Source organism: Drosophila subpulchrella, unplaced genomic scaffold, assembly GCF_014743375.2.
Source record: "Drosophila subpulchrella strain 33 F10 #4 breed RU33 unplaced genomic scaffold, RU_Dsub_v1.1 Primary Assembly Seq91, whole genome shotgun sequence".
In the NCBI taxonomy this organism is placed as follows: domain Eukaryota; kingdom Metazoa; phylum Arthropoda; class Insecta; order Diptera; family Drosophilidae; genus Drosophila; species Drosophila subpulchrella.
This window is the reverse complement of record NW_023665725.1, coordinates 229,389-248,293: the sequence shown is the minus strand read 5'-3', so window position 1 is coordinate 248,293 and position 18,905 is coordinate 229,389. Positions and strand designations below refer to the sequence as shown.

General features: G+C 43.5%; 1 pseudogene; it reads right to left on the bottom strand.

Annotated features, from left to right (window-relative positions):
* Positions 1-17,972: 17,972 nt before the first annotated feature.
* On the bottom strand, positions 17,973-18,678 carry LOC119562748 (annotated as a pseudogene).
* Between the last annotated feature and the right edge of the window lie 227 nt (positions 18,679-18,905).

Below are 18,905 nucleotides of genomic sequence, written 5' to 3'. Positions count from 1 at the left end.
CTCAGATCTCTTCGTTCATTTTCGAATCTCGGACAGACAAAAAACACGTGTTCTGCGTCTTTATTATCCGACTCGCAGAGTGGGCAGTGCGGATAACGTTCATGCTTAAACCTATTCAGGTAGTATTTGAAGCATCCATGTCCTGCCAGCAGTTGCGTTAAGAAAAAGTCCACATGTCCATGCTTCCGTCCCTTTCGCTAGGCATGCATTATACATGTCAACGTACTCTTTAGTATTTGCTTTTATGGCAATCTTGAGAGTTTTATTCGGGATTCCATCTGGTCCCGGTGCCTTGTCGTCCAGTATTGTCTTCAATACCTGGAGGACTTCTTCGGCACTTGTGAGCTTTATGCTCGCCCTGTTCACGATCAGTGAGGCTCGCTCCATACCCTCTTGCTCTGGGAATAGTGTTTCCACTATCCTTTTTAGGCTGACTGGGCATGTCGGTGATGGCCGACTAAATACCCGCAGCCGTTTTGTGACGAGCTTATATGCGAAGCCCCATGGGTTGAAGTCTATTTCTTCGCATATATTGTTAAAGCACCTGCGTTTGCTCTCTTTTATAGTTTTTTCCAGGGCTCGTCTTTTTCCCTGAAATTCGTGCCTTCCTCTTGAGCGTTGTTATGCGCGTCTTGCCTTGTGGCAGTCTTTCCTGGCTTCCGCAATGGATTGGTTCCACCAGTACGCAGGTCTTCTTCTGCGGCGAAGCTCTCAAGTAGCGCCTTTCCCCTCGCGTTGGTTTGGGGGGAGCCCCACTCCGTAGCCCAGGCATTAAAGTCCCCGGCAATTACGGCGGGGCGAGTTTCCCGGGCGTCTTCTGCAATCTCTTCGAGCGCAGATGTTGCCTGGGGAAGGCTAAGGCTTGGCGGCAGGTAACAGCTATAGAAAGCTATACCATTCACTTGGGCCCTAGCGAAGCAATTTCCGCATTTTTTCTTGCTAATCTGTCGCCTTGGGTTACCGCAGCACCATATTGCCGATTTTTTGCTATTATTTGTAACCCATTCTCCGGAATTTTTATTCCTGTGTTGCTCGCTTATGAGTGCCATGTCTACGTTTTTCTCGATGACATTTTGCTCCAGCAACGATTGGGCAACCTCGCAATGGTTTACGTTTATCTGAAGGAACTTCATGCGTAAGCATTGCTTTGCAGCCTCTGGCTTGGTGCTTCTTTGCGCCACAGTTGTAGCAGCATTTGAGCAGTCCTCCTGGACACTGCAATTCCCTGCTACATTGTTAAACTCCATACATTTAAAGCACCTTTTAGGTGTTAGCTTTGGGTGGACTCTACACCAGGTCCATCCCAGCCTAATTTTGCCTTTCTCCATAAGTCGTCTCCCTATGTCGGGCATGATTCTTAGTGTGGCGGTTTGGGTGCCTCCGTATGCCGCCCTTAGGCTTACCACCGCGGATCCTGGCAGTTCCACCTCGAACTGTGATTGGACCGCACATAAAATGTCCGCTTTATCAGTGGTCTCATCGATGTCTTTTACCTCGATCAGCATTGTTTCACCCTTTTTCTGGCGATCTCGCCATTGCATTGCTTTTTTTTAAAAGAGTCAGCTCCCATGTTGGCCCAGTCAGGTAGACTGGACAATGGCGTGTGGAAGCCGTCGGCAGTAGTCGGCGCCGCCAGGCCTTTGTTTGCCGGCGTGCCTCCCAACCCCTAGGTTAGCGCCAGGGTGTTGTGCCCCCGATCCCCTGCCCGCCATTTCCCCGCCTGGAGAGTTCAGTGCGTTTGCACTGGTACTGCAGGAAGTTTGGACCTTTACCCGCAGTATCCTTCTGTACATACGTACATTGCTTTTCAAAAATGTTGGCATATTCTTGAATGTCTTTCACAAATTTTTTTTTGTTATTACTCAATTAATTAAGGTTTCAAATTTTAGCGAGCACTTTCAAGCTTATGTGGTGGATGCCGAGCTGGAATCTTATCCGATTGTATAAAAACTATAATTAAAAGTTAATCACGATTAAGAAATTTTAGTAAATAAGTATACATAAGTAAAAAAAAGACCGAACGTTAATATCTAAAATAATGTGTTAATAAGAAATACTGTAAATATTTTGTACAAACTGTAAATAGGAAATAAATCGTATATGAAAAAAAGATAAATAATTAAATAATTTGGTATATTATTTATTATTTAAATTTGTCTTTTATATTTTGTACAAACTGTAAAAAGGTAATAAAACGTATATGATAATAAAAAAAAATAAATAATAAAAAATTTGGTATATTATTTTTTATTTAAATTTGTGTTTTACATTATGTTTACGTCAAAAGGGCGTTTAATTTCAGGAGGCAGTGTCGAGCGGCAGTTTTATCCAGATGTCTACATCTCGCGCGCTCTCACTGCCGTCCGCTCTCCCTCTCCGTCTCTCCCCTAAGTCTCCGCTCCGCACTGGAGCGCTTAAGTTAAGTTAGGCTTAACGAGTTCTTATTTCAAAGTGTAACAATAAACACCTATGCCCGTCGCGCAAAAAACTCTAAATTACCCCCGTTTTTTTTTTTGCGTACCCTTCGTTCTTGGGACTTCATCTATTTCAGCGATCAAGCCACCCCGCCCAACACATTATAATATCAACTTAACAATAATATCAATTTTGTATTTATACCCGTTACTCGTAGAGTAAAAGGGTATACTAGATTCGTCGGAAAGTATGTAACAGGCAGAAGGAAGCGTTTCCGACCCCATAAAGTATATATATTCTTGATCAGGATCACTAGCCGAGTCGATCTAGCCATGTCCGTCTGTCCGTCTGTCCGTCTGTCCGTCTGTCCGTCTGTCCGGATGAACGCTGAGATCTTGGAAACTATGAGAGCTAGGCTATTGAGATTTGGCGAGCAGATTCCTGAGCTTCTTACGCAGCGCAAGTTTGTTTCAGTAGAGTGCCACGCCCACTCTAACGCCCACAAACCGCCCAAAACTGTGGCTTCTACAGTTTAGATGCTAGAGTAAAAATGTAAACTGAAATGAATTGTTCTCATCAATACCTATCGATTGACCCAAAAAAAAGTTTGCCACGCCCACTTTAACGCCCACAAACCGCCTACAAACTTCAAAAAATCGTAAATATGAACGCGGATATCTCGGAAACTATCAAAGATAGAGTATGGGGATTTCAGATTTAGATTCCGTAGCCTTGTACGCAGCGCAAGTTTGTTATGCGAATATGCCACGCCCACTCTAACGCCCACAAACCGCCCAAGCCTGTGGCGCCCACAATTTTTATGCTAGATTAAAAATTTTAACTGAAATGTATTGGTCTCGTCAATGCCTATATATTAATTCAAAAAAAAATTTGCCACGCCTACCCTAACGCCCACAATGCTAAAATCTGTCTTCCGCCGGTAGGTGGCGCATTTAAATCTCGCTTTGCTGCTTGCATATCTCCATTTCCCTTTGGTCCCTTTAGCTGAGTAACGGGTATCTGATAGTCGAGGTACTCGACTATAGCGTTCTTCCTTGTTTTAATATCCAATCTACTACAATGTAGATTTGAAATTATAATATCAAGTCTACAATAATATCAAATTTACAACAAAAATATTTCAAACAAGAAAGGAAGTTAACTTCCCTTGCAGCTATAATTTTTAAATTTAACAAGGAAGAACGCTATAGTCGAGTACCCCGACTATCAGATACCCGTTACTCAGCTAAAGGGACCAAAGGAAAATGGAGATATGCAAGCAGCAAAGCCAGATTGAAATGCGCCACCTACCGGCGGTAGACAGATTCAAGCGATGTGGGCGTGGCAAAGTTTTTTTTGGATCAATCGATAGGTATTGACGAGACCAATACATTTCAGTTAAAGTGTTTTATCTAGCATGAAAATTGTGCGCGCCACAGGCTTGGGCGGTTTGTGGGCGTTAGAGTGGGCGTGTCGTATTGGCGTAACAAACATGCGCTGCGCTCAAGCCTACGGAATCTAAGTCTGAAATCCCATTTCTCTATCTTTGATATTTTCCGAGATATCCGCGTTCATATTTACGATTTTTTGAAGTATGTGGGTGGTTTGTGGGCGTTAAAGTGGGCGTGGCAAACTTTTTTTTTGGGTCAATCGATAGGTATTGATGAGAACAATACATTTCAGTTACAATTTTTATTCTAGCATCAAAACTGTAGGAGCCACAGTTTTGGGCGGTTTGTGGGCGTTAGAGTGGGCGTGGCACTCTACTGAAACAAACTTGCGCCGCGTAAGAAGCTCAGAAATCTGCACGCCAAGTCTCAATAGCCTAGCTTTTATAGTTTCCGAGATCTCAGCGTTCTTCCGGACGGACAGACAGACGGACAGACGGACATGGCTAGATCGACTCGGCTAGTGATCCTGATCAAGAATATATATACTTTATGGGGTCGGAAACGCTTCCTTCTGCCTGTTACATACTTTCCGACGAATCTAATATACCCTTTTACTCTACGAGTAACGGGTATAAAAACACCGAAGCTATAATTTGATATATCGCTATATGATATAGTCGTCCGATTTTGATAAAAATAAATTCGAAACTTAGAACTAATTAAAAAATGTTATTACCAAGCGTAGGAGGTTATATGTTGAAAAACACTGAAGCTATAATTTGTTTCATATTATTTTTCCACCAATTTTCCGATCGTTCCTATGGCAGCTATATGATATAGTCGTGCGATTTCGATAAAATTTAATTCGAAATTCAAAACTAATTAAAAAATGATATTTCCAAGCTTAGGAGGGTTTATGCTAAAAAACACCAAAGATATATTTAAAAAAATTTTTTTTTCCGATTATTCCTATGGGAGCTATAAGATATAGTTGTCCGATCCGGCTGGTTCCGTCTTATAACTACCTGCAAAAGTGCAAGGAGAATAAAGCTACGCAAGTAAAAGAGAGAGTTAGAGAGCGGGAGAGAGTGAGCGGGAGTGAGTAAGCTGGGGGAGCGTAAGTTTTTGGTCTTCCAACAACAAAGTTATATGCGGGAGAGCGGGTAACTACCGTTTAGACTCTTACGGCTCCAAACAGCGTTTGGAAGAAAAGAAGACAATTAGAAAAAACAATAACAACAAACACAGCACAGAGACTAGACGTGCAAACTTATTTTGTTAATTTAAACACAAAACAATCACTATGCACTCGCGAAGCGAGCGGATGTTGTTAAGGACATAACAAGTTATAAGAATGCAGGAAAATATGAAATAAGCCCCGATGGTTTATGGACATAAGAATAAAAATTCGAACTCTTGAGGCCGTCGATAGTTTCCGATCTGCCAATTTCCTCCACGTCCAGTCCAAAGCCACAAATCGAGTGGCAGAATTTCCAAAAATAAAATCCTTCAACACAAGGTTAGTTCCGATACCCAAAGTCTGAGATCTGTGTTCGAAGAAGAACCATCCCGTGCGTATATGTCCACGCTTCCTACAAATGAAGGTAGACGATCGCTTAGCCTATATCCGAAGGAAGCAGTTGTGCTCCAATGGCTTTGCAAGCAGCCATCAATTCCGGGATTTCACAAGCGCCCACAACTGTCTCACTTGCTAAGATCGGCACCTAACATTGCTGCATCGAAACAGCGGTCCTACTACTCCGCTGATTCCATCCGACCCTCCAAGGCCAGTATCCGCCTCAGTTCCACACACCATTTCGTCCTATTTAACGCAAGTTTCCATACAAAAAGTCCCTCCTAAGAATACTCCATCCGAATATTGGTTCCATACCCCGCCTTGGATGGCAGACGTACTCGAGGTATTAAATCCTACCAATGCCGAGTCTGCCAAAATATCCATCCTCTATCCTTTCTACGGCTAAGCCCCCAGAATCGGCTCCAGGAAGTAAATTTGCAGAAGTACTGCTCCAATTGCTTGGCTCACAATCATTCCATGGACTCCTGCCGCAGTGGTCATCACTGCCACAAGTGTGGAAAGGGCCACCACACTCTTCTACATACGGACGACCGATCTTCACTTCCAACATATTCCTAAGCCTACTATCCTGAGGTTCTTGCTACGGGTGTCCTCGCAAGGGGGTGTCCTAATTTCAGGAGGCAGTGTCGAGCGGCAGTTTTATCCAGATGTCTACATCTCGCGCGCTCGCTCTGCCGTCCGCTCTCCCTCTTCATCTCTCCCCTAAGTCTCCGCTCCGCACTGGAGCGCTTAAGTTAAGTTAGACTTAACGACTTCTTATTTCAAAGTGTAACAATAAACACCAATGCACTTCGCGCAAAAAACTCTAAATTACCCCCGTGTTTTTTGCGTACCCTTCGATCTTGGGACTTCATTTATTTCAGCGATCAAACCACCCCGCCCCAACAAATTATAATATCAACTTAACAATAATATCAATTTTGTATTTTTAATATCAAATCTACTACAATGTAGATTTGAAATTATAATATCAAGTCTACAATAATATCAAATTTACAACAAAAATATTTCAAACAAGAAAGGAAGTTAACTCGAGTACCTCGACTACCAGATACCCGTTACTCAGCTAAAGGGACAAAAGGAAAATGGAGATATGCAAGCAGCAAAGCCAGATTGAAATGCGCCACCTACCGGCGGTAGACAGATTTAAGCGATGTGGGCGTTAGAGTGGGCGTGGCAAAGTTTTTTATTGGTCAATCGATAGGTATTGACGAGACCTATACATTTCAGTTAAAGTTTTTTATCTAGCATGAAAATTGTGGGCGCCACAGGCTTGGGCGGTTTGTGGGCGTTAGAGTGGGCGTGGCATATTGGCGTAACAAACATGCCCTGCGCTCAAGCCTACGGAATCTAAATCTGAAATCCCATTTCTCTATCTTTGATATTTTCCGAGATATCCGCGTTCATATTTACGATTTTTTGAAGTATGTGGGCGGTTTGTGGGCGTTAAAGTGGGCGTGGCAAACTTTTTTTTTGGGTCAATCGATAGGTATTGATGAGAACAATACATTTCAGTTACAATTTTTATTCTAGCATCAAAACTGTAGGAGCCACAGTTTTGGGCGTTTTGTGGGCGTTAGAGTGGGCGAGGCACTCTACTGAAACAAACTTGCGCTGCGTAAGCTCAGGTATCTGCACGCCAAATCTCAATAGCCTAGCTCTTATAGTTTCCGAGATCCCAGTGTTCATCCGGACGGACAGTCAGACGGACAGACGGACAGACGGACATGGCTAGATCGACTCGGCTAGTGATCCTGATCAAGAATATATAAACTTTATGGGGTCGGAAACGCTTCCTTCTGCCTGTTACATACTTTCCGACGAATCTAGTATACCCTTTTACTCTACGAATAACGGGTATAAAAACACCGAAGCTATAATTTGTTTCATGTTATTTTTCCACCAATTTTCCGATCGTTCCTATGGCAGCTATATGATATAGTCGTCCGATTTTGATAAAAATAAATTAAACAAGGAAGAACGCTATAGTCGAGTACCTCGACTATCAGATACCCGTTACTCAGCTAAAGGGACCAAAGGGAAATGGAGATATGCAAGCAGCAAAGCGAGATTTAAATGCGCCACCTACCGGCGGAAGACAGATTTAAGCATTGTGGGCGTTAGGGTAGGCGTGGCAAATTTTTTTTTGAATTAATATATAGGCATTGACGAGACCAATACATTTCAGTTAAAATTTTTAATCTAGCATAAAAATTGTGGGCGCCACAGGCTTGGGCGGTTTGTGGGCGTTAGAGTGGGCGTGGCATATTCGCATAACAAACTTGCGCTGCGTACAAGGCTACGGAATCTAAATCTGAAATCCCAATACTCTATCTTTGATAGTTTCCGAGATATCCGCGTTCATATTTACGATTTTTTGAAGTTTGTAGGCGGTTTGTGGGCGTTAAAGTGGGCGTGGCAAACTTTTTTTTGGGTCAATCGATAGGTATTGATGAGAACAATTCATTTCAGTTTACATTTTTACTCTAGCATCAAAACTGTAGAAGCCACAGTTTTGGGCGGTTTGTGGGCGTTAGAGTGGGCGTGGCACTCTACTGAAACAAACTTGCGCTGCGTAAGAAGCTCAGGAATCTGCTCGCCAAATCTCAATAGCCTAGCTCTCATAGTTTCCAAGATCTCAGCGTTCATCCGGACAGACGGACAGACGGACAGACGGACAGACGGACAGACGGACAGACGGACATGGCTAGATCGACTCGGCTAGTGATCCTGATCAAGAATATATATACTTTATGGGGTCGGAAACGCTTCCTTCTGCCTGTTACATACTTTCCGACGAATCTAGTATACCCTTTTACTCTACGAGTAACGGGTATAAAAATGTTATTGCCAAGCGTTGGAGGTTATATGTTGAAAAACACCGAAGCTATAATTTGTTTCATATTATTTTTCCACCAATTTTCCGATCGTTCCTATGGCAGCTATATTATATAGTCGTGCGATTTCGATAAAAAAAAACACCAAAGATATAATTGAAAAAAATTTTCCTATGGGAGCTATAAGATATAGTTGTCCGATCCGGCTGGTTCCGTTTTATAACTACCTGCAAAAGATATAAGACTTTTGGGAAAGTTTCAGCCCGATAGCTTTAAAACTGAGAGACTAGTTTGCGTAGAAACGGACGGACAGACGGACATGGCTAGATCGATTCGGCTAGTCATGCTGATCAGGAATATATATACTTTATGGGGTCGGAAACGTCTCCTTCACTGCGTTGCAAACTTCTTACTGAAATCAATGTACCCTCTGCAAGGGTATAAAAATTGATACCGCTTAATGTAAAAATGGTATTACCGAAATATCGTTTTTACCATTTCGAACATATTAAATTGATAAGTGCCGTATCAAGGCTGAATTGATACTGGATTTCATAAAATTGACCATCATATCATATACATTTTGTATACCCGTTACTCTCCATATTCCTTTGGTCCCCTTAGCTGAGTAACGGGTATCTGATAGTCGAGGTACTCGACTATAGCGTTCTTCCTTGTTTTTCTTTGTACCGGTGGTAGACAGATTTAAGCATTATGGGCGTTAGAGTGGGCGTGGAAAATTTTTTTGGATCAATCGATAGGCATTGCCGAGACCAATACATTTCAGTTCAAATTTTTTATCTAGCATGAATATTGTGGGCGCCACAGGCTTGGGCGTTTTGTGGGCGTTAGAGTGGGCGTGGCATATTCGCGTAACAAACTTGCGCTGCGTACAAGGGTACGGAATCTAAATCTGAGATCCCAATTCTCTATTTTTGATAGTTTCCGAGATATCCACGTTCATACTTACGATTTTTCGAAGTTTGTGGGCGTTAAAGTGGGCGTGGCAAACTTTTTTTGGGTCAATCGATAGGTATTGATGAGAACAATACATTTCAGTTAAAATTTGTATTGTAGCATAAAAACTGTAGGAGCCACAGTTTTGGGCGGCTTGTGGTCTTTAGAGTGGGCGTGGCACTCTGCCGAAACAAACTTGCGCTGCGCAGGAATCTCAGGAATCTGCATGCCTAGTCCCAGTACTGCAGCTCTTATAGTTTCCGAGATCTTAGCGTTCATACGGACAGAGGGACAGAAGGACATGGCTTGATCGACTCGGCTAGTGATCCTGATCAAGACTATATATACTTTATGGGGTCGGAACGCTTCTTTCTGCCTGTTACATAATTTCCGACGAATCTAGTATACCTTTTTACTCTACGAGTAACGGGTATAAAAAATCATAGCTTCGGTGTTTTTTGAAATATTATTTTATACCACTGGGAATAACATTTTTGTATTTTTTAGAATTTCGAACTAAATTTAATAAAAATCGGACGACTCTATTATATAGCTGTCAAAGAAACGGTCAGAGAAATAATGAAATAATTTTTATACCCTTGCAGAGGGTATTATGATTTCAGTCAAAAGTTTGCAATGCATTGAAGGAGACGTTTCCGACCCTATAAAGTATAAATATTCTCGATCAGCATCACTAAACGAGTAGATCTGGCCATGTCCGTCTGTCCGTTTGTCCGTCTGTCCATCCGTCCGTCCGTTTCTACGCACACTAGTCTCTCTATAGTATACCTGTACTATATTCATGTAACAGGTAGAAGGAATCGAAGTACACTGGTCGGCATAAGTATTTTAACAAAATAAAAGTTAAATATAATCATAATTTGAACTTACTTCTTGTAAACTTTGGCATCAATAGAAAGGTAATTTAAATGCCGTTTGAATAATACAATACATTTCTTTACCCATTCAGTACTTATTGAAAAGGGACGAACATTTGTAATCATCTACTTTTAAACTTTTTTCCTCGACTTGAAAACTTACATATTTTGATGTAGATTTTCTTCAAACAAAAATAATAGTAACTGCAAAAAGAATTTTTCAGAAATCTTTTTGCTTATATTTTTTATGATTTGTTAAAAATGTGTAGAAACATGCATTTGAGCCATATTTTTCTTAGGTTAGGTTAGGTTAGGTTAGGGCGGCTGTCGGACTATGGTCCGACACACTTAGACCTCTATGGGTCCATTGCGATACCGCATGATCTCGTTTTTCCTTCTCTAGGGTCCCGTTTCAAGTAGTTCCAACCTGTGTTAAGCTGATCAGCATGTCTTCCACCCAGAAGATTTAATAAAGGCACTTATGTTTTTGAGATTAATTTCCGATATTTCGGTAAGATCGTCGATGAAGGGACTTCTTAAGTGTTTCAGTCTGAGTCTGCATAGGGCTGGGCAGAAGCAGAGAAGGTGTTCTACCGTTTTCTCTTCTTCCTCATCGCTACAGCTTCTGCAGAAATCATTTTGCGGGGATTTAGTCTGCCGGCATGTGCGCCAACAAGCCAGTGGCCTGTAAGAGCTCGAATCAACATGCCACACTCTGTGCGGCTGAGTTTGAGTTATTCCGAGGTTTTTTTGTTGTTTATCACAGGCCATGTCTGGTGAGAGATGCGACTCTGTGGTGCGTTTTGCCAATGGGTGTTGGCTAGTGTGTTGAAGTAGTTTTTTATATTTAGTTGCAAGTAGCCATGGTCATACCGACATTCTCCTCTCCTGGGAGGAGAGGCTTGGTGGTGCCCTGCCTGGCTAATTCGTCCGCTATGCAGTTGCCTACGATGTCCCGGTGACCCGTAACCCATACTATGCTGAAAGTAAACTGATTTGCCATCTCGTGGAGAGATCTCCGACAGTCTGCTATTGTACGGGAGTTGGTGTTTGTCGAGTAGATCGATTTAAATGCCGCTTGGCTGTCACTATATATGTTTAGGTGTCCTCTCTGGAGGCTAAAGTTCCCTAAACAGGTTGGTGCTTCTTTTATAGCGTTGACCTCCTCCTGAAAGACGCTACAGTGGTCCGGGAGCCTGAATGACTTCCTGATATCTAATTGTTCGGAGTATACACCTCCGCCATCGTGTCCTTCTAATTTGGAGCCATCTGTATATAAACAGATTGCGTCCGTCGTACCCGGTCGCCCTGCTCCCATTCCTCTCTATCTGGAATCAGGGCCTCAAAGGGTGTGTGTCTTCGAAATCGATTTATCATGCTGGAGAATTTTAGCATGGTCATAAAATTGGGCTTTCCACTGCCCTGTGTCCCTCAGTCGAATAGCTGCTGATTTGGCTCTTTCCATGCCTGGACTTAGGCTAGGGAGGTTTAGGATCGCATTCAGCGCTTCATTCGCGGTGGTTCGAAGGGCTCCACTAATACACAAAGACGCCATTCGCTGTACTTTGTTTAGAGGAGTCAGTATGCATTGTTTGTGCAGGGCGGTCCACCACAGAGCCACTCCGTACAGTAGGATTGGCTTGATTACCGCTGTGTATATCCAGTTGACTATTCTAGGGGACATGCCCCATCTTAGCCCAATTGCTTTTTTACAGGAGTAAAGTGCAATGGTCGCGTTCTTGGTTCTCTCTTGGTTATTTAAACCCCATTTGAGACGCTTATCTAATACTAAACCCAAGTATCTGGCGTGATCGCTAAAAGAGAGATTACAATTGTATAGATTGGGTGGGTTGAGTATCTATTTGTAAATAGAACAAGTTCCGTTTTCAAGGGATTTACCCCGAGTCCGATCGCAAAGTGTTTGTGGATATTTTCCATTACAGATGATGACGACGTCGTCTGCGTATGCCACAACCTTACAACCTCCTCCTTCCAGAATCCGCAGTAATTTACTTACTGCGATATTCCACAGGAGAGGTGATAGTTCACCTCCTTGCGGGGTGCCTCTGTTCACTGGTCTAGTCTGGGTTGAGGTCCCTAGTGTGGCTGTGACCATTCTGCTTATTACCAATTTATGGATTAGCCTCACCATTGGCGGCTCAACCCCTAGTGCTGTGAGAGATTCTGTTATAGCAGTGGGGAGCACGTTATTGAAGGCTCCCTCTATGTCCAGGAAGGCGATCAGTGTGTATTCCTTGATGCTAAGTGATTTCTCGATGCTGCTTACCACCAAGTGTAGCGCCGATTCGGTTGACTTACCTTTGGTGTAAGCGTGCTGTGCTTCTGATATTTGTGTCGGGTCTACGGTGGCCCTTATGTGTAGGCTTATCATTCTTTCAAAGCTCTTTAGCAGGAATGATGTTAGGCTTATTTGCCTAAAATCCTTTGCTGTGGTGTGAGTAGCCTTCCCTGCCTTGGGAATGAAAACCACCTTGGTTTCTTGCCATGCTGTTGGTAGTTCTCCTACCGCCAGGATGGATTGGAAGATTTTTTTCAACCAGTTAATGGCTATTTGTCCTGCTTGTTGGATGTGAGCCGGTGTTATCCCGTCCGGTCCCGGCGATTTGTATGGTTTGAAACTATAAATGGACCATTTCATGTTGCGGTCTGATAGGAGTGGATCTTATTCGATTCCCTCTCCTGCTCCTCTTTCAGGAGGATGACCTGTTTGTTGACTCCCCGGGAAGTGAGCGTCTAGGAGCAGGTCCAAGGACTCTTTACTGGAGTCTGACCATGATCCATTTGCTGTTTGAAGATAGCCCAAAAGCGCGGCCGTCTTAGAGAGTATTTTCCTGAGCCTTGCGGCATCAGTTATTTTTTCTGTCAGAGCAAAAGGTCTGCCATGCAGTTCGTTTTGCTCTTTTAATGGCCTTTTTGTAGTTCATACTTGTAGTTCAGCCAGTTAGTGTCCTCATTTCCCGCCTTTGCTCTGTTAAACAGGCATCTGCAGTTGGTTCTGAGGATTGATAGTTGTTGGGCCCACCAGGGGTTTTTTTTCTTCTTCTTGGTTTCCCTGTGGGGCATGCCACTTTGAAGGCAGTGTTGCATGCCTCTGTGAATTTTTATACTGTTCCGTCCAGCTCCTGTGGGTTTGTGATGCTTTCTGACGGTTCAATGAGGAGGATATTCGTCAGAACTTCTTTGTGCCTGTGCCAGTCGGCTCGTCTGGGGTTAGCGAAGCTGACCGGCAAGGGCGAATGAAGGGACAATAAGGTTTCTATTAATCTGTGGTCCGAAAAGAAGTGCTCGTCAGAGACTGCCCAGCTTTTGACTGCGCCTACGAGAGAGTCTGATACCAAAGTTAGATCTATGATCGTTTGGCAAGCTTTAGTTATGAATGTAGGGACATTGCCCCTATTGCATAAGAATAGGTTCGAATGTAGAATAAAATCAAAAAGAGACTCACCTCTGTCGTTGTTGTTTGGACAACTCCACTGGGTGTGATGGGCGTTGGCGTCACAGCCTATTACCTATTCTTGAGCTTTTCGCATTCCTCTGCCAGTCCTCTGACCAGCGCATCTGGGGGGTTTTCCTCTTCAAAGGCCAAGTAGGCCGATAGGACCCTTATAGAGCCACTTTGCAGCTCCAGGCTTACTGCGGTGTTGTCTCCGTTGCTGTAATTGCGAAGTAGAAATATACTAAGATGCCTTTTGGCTAATATGCAGGTTCGAATTTTACCTTCTTTGGGGTCAAGCATATACTTGTATTCCTTTGTTCCTAGTCCAGCAACCTTGCCTCCTACTACCCAAGGTTCCTGTACTAGGACTAGGTCGGCTCGGCCTTCGGTCAGGCGAAGCAGAAGTGCAGCGGACGGTGCTTTACTGTGGGGAAGGTTTATTTGTAGAAGTCTTAGTGACATCTACAGTTTCAACCTCCACCACAGTGACGTCGGCCTCCTCTGTGTCGCTGAGGTCTACGTTCTCGATAGCAGGTCCGAGCGCTCGCATCTCTCTGCTTAGCGACGAATCGGGCCCACCAGGTGCCTCCAACTCTCAACAAGCGCCTGCTCAGCTGGGTTGCCGGCAGAGCTGGTAGCGGCGTTGGAGTCGCCCTTGTACACCTTGATGTGGATCGCACTGAACCCGAAGTTCAGCACTCCTCGAGCAGTCTCGATCGGAGCATCTGACTCCTTGTTCAGGACCAACACCGCCTGGTTGACGTCCCCTTCATGCTCCTCCACCTTGGCGACTTTCTAGTCCTTCGTGGGGAGGTGCAGGTTGCATTCTTGCAACATGAAGAGGATGTCCTCCGGCGCCTTGATCGCTGCTGGAATCCAGATCCTGGCTCGGGACCTACTGGGGACATCACACCAGTCTAGCGCGACGATGTTCGCCTTCGTAGACCTCACCAAGCTAGCTCATCGCCTGTTTGTACAAGTGGGCTGTCGCAGGCCACCACCTTGATGCTGCCCTGGTACCAGCCCGCGTCCATGCAGCAGGGCGTGGTGCCTGGCTTCTCCCGTACCATGCGCAGGCAAATGAGGGAAAGGTGGGACTCCACTGCCTTCCACTTGTTCCTGGGGATCCTGCCCTCCGGATTTCCCCTGTCAATTAGGCCGAGTAGGACACGGTTCTTCATGATTTCGGCGAACGAGACCGATGGCTGAATCTTAGATCTCTTCGCCGATGGTCCGGGTAGTTCGAGGGATCGCTGCCTTTTCGCCTGAGTTCCTTCTTGAGTGGGCTTATCCTGCCCGTAGTTAGGAAGCACCTTCCTTGCTCACTCTATCTTTTTTAGACATTCAGGCGAAGGTGTGGCAACGGTGCTCCTAGTATGAGAGCGTAGAGTCTGGGCGGCAGTCCGCCTTTCTGTGTAAGTATATTTATTTGCTCCAGCGGGTGGCCCGAGCGCCTTGGCAGTGCCTACCACTGCTTTAGGCGCAGATGCGCCCGTGGCGGAGGCGTTTGCGGCTGGCTTTCTGCCACCCGTCATCCCCAGTTTGGGATTCGGCCCTTTCGGAACCGTGCTGGTATGGATGGTGGAACCAGTGTTCAGCTTATCCGAGGGTTTTTTGAGAGTTCCTGTCTCTGTGATTTGTGTTGTTTTGATAATTGACTTTTTATGTTCCATAATTGGTCTCATGATCTGCGATGCCCGGGTAAGGCGATAGTTAGAACAGGGGGTCACCATGTCCCTGAGCACACCGTTTGAGACTGGGCTAGTTTTTGATCCAAGCCCCCAGCCAGGCTGACTCTTGGCACGGTCCATATTACACCGAAGTTCGGCCCGGAGTGAGATATTGTTTGGGAGAGGAGATGGGTAGGTGTTGTGTTGGGAGTGGGTTTATGTAAAGCAACTATTTAGATGCGGCTGAACAACTAGCATCGTCGGTATTGCTTCGTTGCAATATACCCGCTGGCTGTCCGGGATTGTTTATTTACTGGGGTTTGCGGCCACGATTCCGTGTTTGACTTCTCCCACCAGCTTATTCACAGTTGGCCTCGAGAGAGGTCGTCCGCTATCCGCAAACTGCGACCCTCTCGGTTGCTCCAGCTAGTCAACCATCTCACAAGTTCCTCAGCCGAGCATATTTTTCTTTTTTTCATACAAAATTTTTCCGATATTGTCACCTTCAAAAAAATCAAAGCTGTGGCTCCTACAGTTTTAATGCTAGAATAAAAATTGCTAGAAAAAACAAAATGTTCTCATCAATACCAATCGATTGACCATTTTGCCACGCCCACTCTAACACCTACAAACCGTCCAACACTGTGGCTTTAACAATTTTCATGCTAGAAAAAGATTATTAACTGAAATGCATTAGTCTTGTCTATACGTATCGATTGACCAAAAAAAATTTGCCACGCCCACAAAACGCCCAATCCTGTTTGCATGCTAGAAAAAAATGTAGCTTAAATATATTAGTCCCGTTAAAAATTATCGATTGACCCAAAATAGTTTGCCAAGCCCACTCTAACGCCCACAAGCCAGCCAACACTGTGGCGCCCACAATTTTCATGCCAGAAAACAAATTTTAACTGAAATGTATTTATTAGTCTCATAAATACCTATCGATTGACCCAAAAAAAAGCTTGTCCCACTCTAACGCCCATAACGCTTAAATCTTTCTGCCGCAGGTAGCTGGCACGTGACAATATCGCTTGGCTGCTTGCAGATCTACATATACCCTTGGTCCCTTTAACTGAGTAACGGATATCTGATAGTCGAGGCACTCGAGTATAGCGTTCTTCCTTGTTTTTAGATTCAACTTTGCTCATTGATTTATCGATCCGATACCTACCTATCTGCTTGCAGATCTACATCTACCCTTGGTCCCTTTAACTGAGTAACGGATATCTGATAGTCGAGGCACTCGAGTATAGCGTTCTTCCTTGTTTTTAGATTCAACTTTGCTCATTGATTTATCGATCCGATACCTACCTAACTCAAATTGGTGCTTTGGTTTCCGCAAAACTCATTTTTTTGACAAATTTTTCTTTGCGCTATTAAGAGGAAACGTATTTTTATAACCGTTATCGAAGAGTTTTAGGGTAAACTAGATTCTCCGGAAAGTATGTAACAGGTAGAAGGAATCAGAATCATCAGTCGAGTCGATCTAGCCATGTCCGTCTGTCCATCTGTCTGGCCGTCCGTATGAACGCTGAGATCTAGGAAATTATAAAAGCTGAGTGCTCCCAGTACACTTAGCTAAGTAACAGGTATCTGCTAGTCGATTGCATCGACTATAGGGTTATTTCTTGTTATACCCTTGCAGAGGGTATATTGATTTCAGTCAGAAGTTTGCAACGCAGTGAAGGAGACGTTTCCGACCCCATAAAGTATATATATTCTTGATCAGCATGACTAGACGAGTCGATCTAGCCATGTCCGTCTGTCCGTCTGTCCGTCTGTCCGTCCGTTTCTGAATCTTTCCCAAAAGTCTTATATCTTTTGCAGGTAGTATATAAGTCGGAACCAGCCGGATCGGACAACTATATCTTATAGCTCCCATAGGAATAATCGGACAAATAAATGAAAAAAATTATATCTTTGGTGTTTTTTAGCATATAAACTCCTAAGCTTGGAAATAACAATTTTTAAATAATTTTGAGTTTTGAATTAAATTTTATCGAAATCGGACGACTATATCATATAGCTGCCATAGGAACGATCGGAAAATTTGTGGAAAAATAATATGAAAAAAATTATAGCTTCGGTGTTTTTCAACATATAACCTCTAACGCTTGGAAATAACATTTTTTATTTAGTTCTGAATTTCGAATTAAATTTTATCAAAATCGGACGACTATGTCATATAGCTGCCATAGGAACGATCGGAAAATTGGTAGGAAAATAATATGAAACAAATTATAGCTTCGGTGTTTTTTGACATATTATCTTATACTATTGGGAATATCATTTTTTGTGTTTTTAAATTTAATAATTATAGCTGCAAGGGTATATAAGCTTCGGCTTGCCGAAGCTAACTTCCTTTCTTGTTTTTATTTTAAATTGTGCACCTGCACAATTATTTCGTTTTGTCAACAAACTTAGCTGCTTGAAAGGAAGACCATTCTAAATGCATGGCGGGTGAACTTTGAAAACTTTTGTCACACTACAAAGAATAAGATTTTTCGACTAGTGAAACTCTTAGCCAATCTGAGTACTAGGCTTAAGAAAACAACAGAAAAAAAATAGATTTTGTGATTTCATTAAATTATCGAGAAATTTTTGAAACCAGAAAAAATACCAGAAGTCCCAACCGATTTTGTAAATTTTGATCAGTAGAGCTGATATAAGTTTGTCTTACTCGCACTTACGTAAAATCGTATAGTCTGAGAAAATATTGCTCTAGTAAATAAGCCGAAAAATGCAGTGAAATAACCGCATTGGGAGATTTTTATTTACAAATTCGTCAACCAACGTTACCGATTCATTAACTTCAATATATTCTAGGAAGCCAAAGCCAAGCGATAGTTGTATTCCTCGAACAGTTCCGGGGCCACTCGATACGGCTGATCTATAAGTGATAGGCGGAACGGCGTTTGGCACGATGGCGTGGGCGGTGTAGATGGTTGCTGACAGATCGGCAGTGGTGTTTTAGCAACGGAAATCGGTGCTGATAATGGTGTCGGGCTGGTATATCTCTGTTCCTCTGTTTCCACCTGGGTGGTAAAATTCGACGTCAGTGGAGTGGAGACGTAAATGATGGGTTGGTAAACAATTTGTGCCGGTTTTGCCCCAGGTTAGCTGGTTTCATTTGTTTGAATGGATCCAAGTCCTGGAGATGTAGGCCATTATAGTTATTGACTACAGCGGGAGTGGGGGCAAGTGGAGGTGATTGATACACCACGTTGTTGGTACAGAAGTTGTGGTTGCGGGGGGATAGATCGTCCCACCACTTTAGTAGCGAGCGGTTCGTGCGTTTCAGAGACTCATTTGGGGTCACTAAAGGACCCGCGTCTGTCATTAGGTAGTAGATGGGCTATCCTTAGCGGATGTGGACACGATAACAGCCAGTTCCAGGAGGCTTACAGTCCACAATCTCATTCTAGTGTTCTGCATGTTGCTACGAATGCGATGGCAGCACTAACCGAGGCAAACTCAAATCAAACTGCAATATCCAGTAGCTGCCACTTTCAGCCGACTGCGTGACGCGCAAATCTATGGCCGAATAATGCAAGGTCAGCATACGCTGATACCTTTGGCAGGGTATAATAGTTGGCACAAAGAGCACACATTTGTTCATTAAAGTAATATATAATATCTAAGTCTAATTTTATATTCTCCCAATAAATATTAATATATCAGTGCGATCATTAAAATAGCA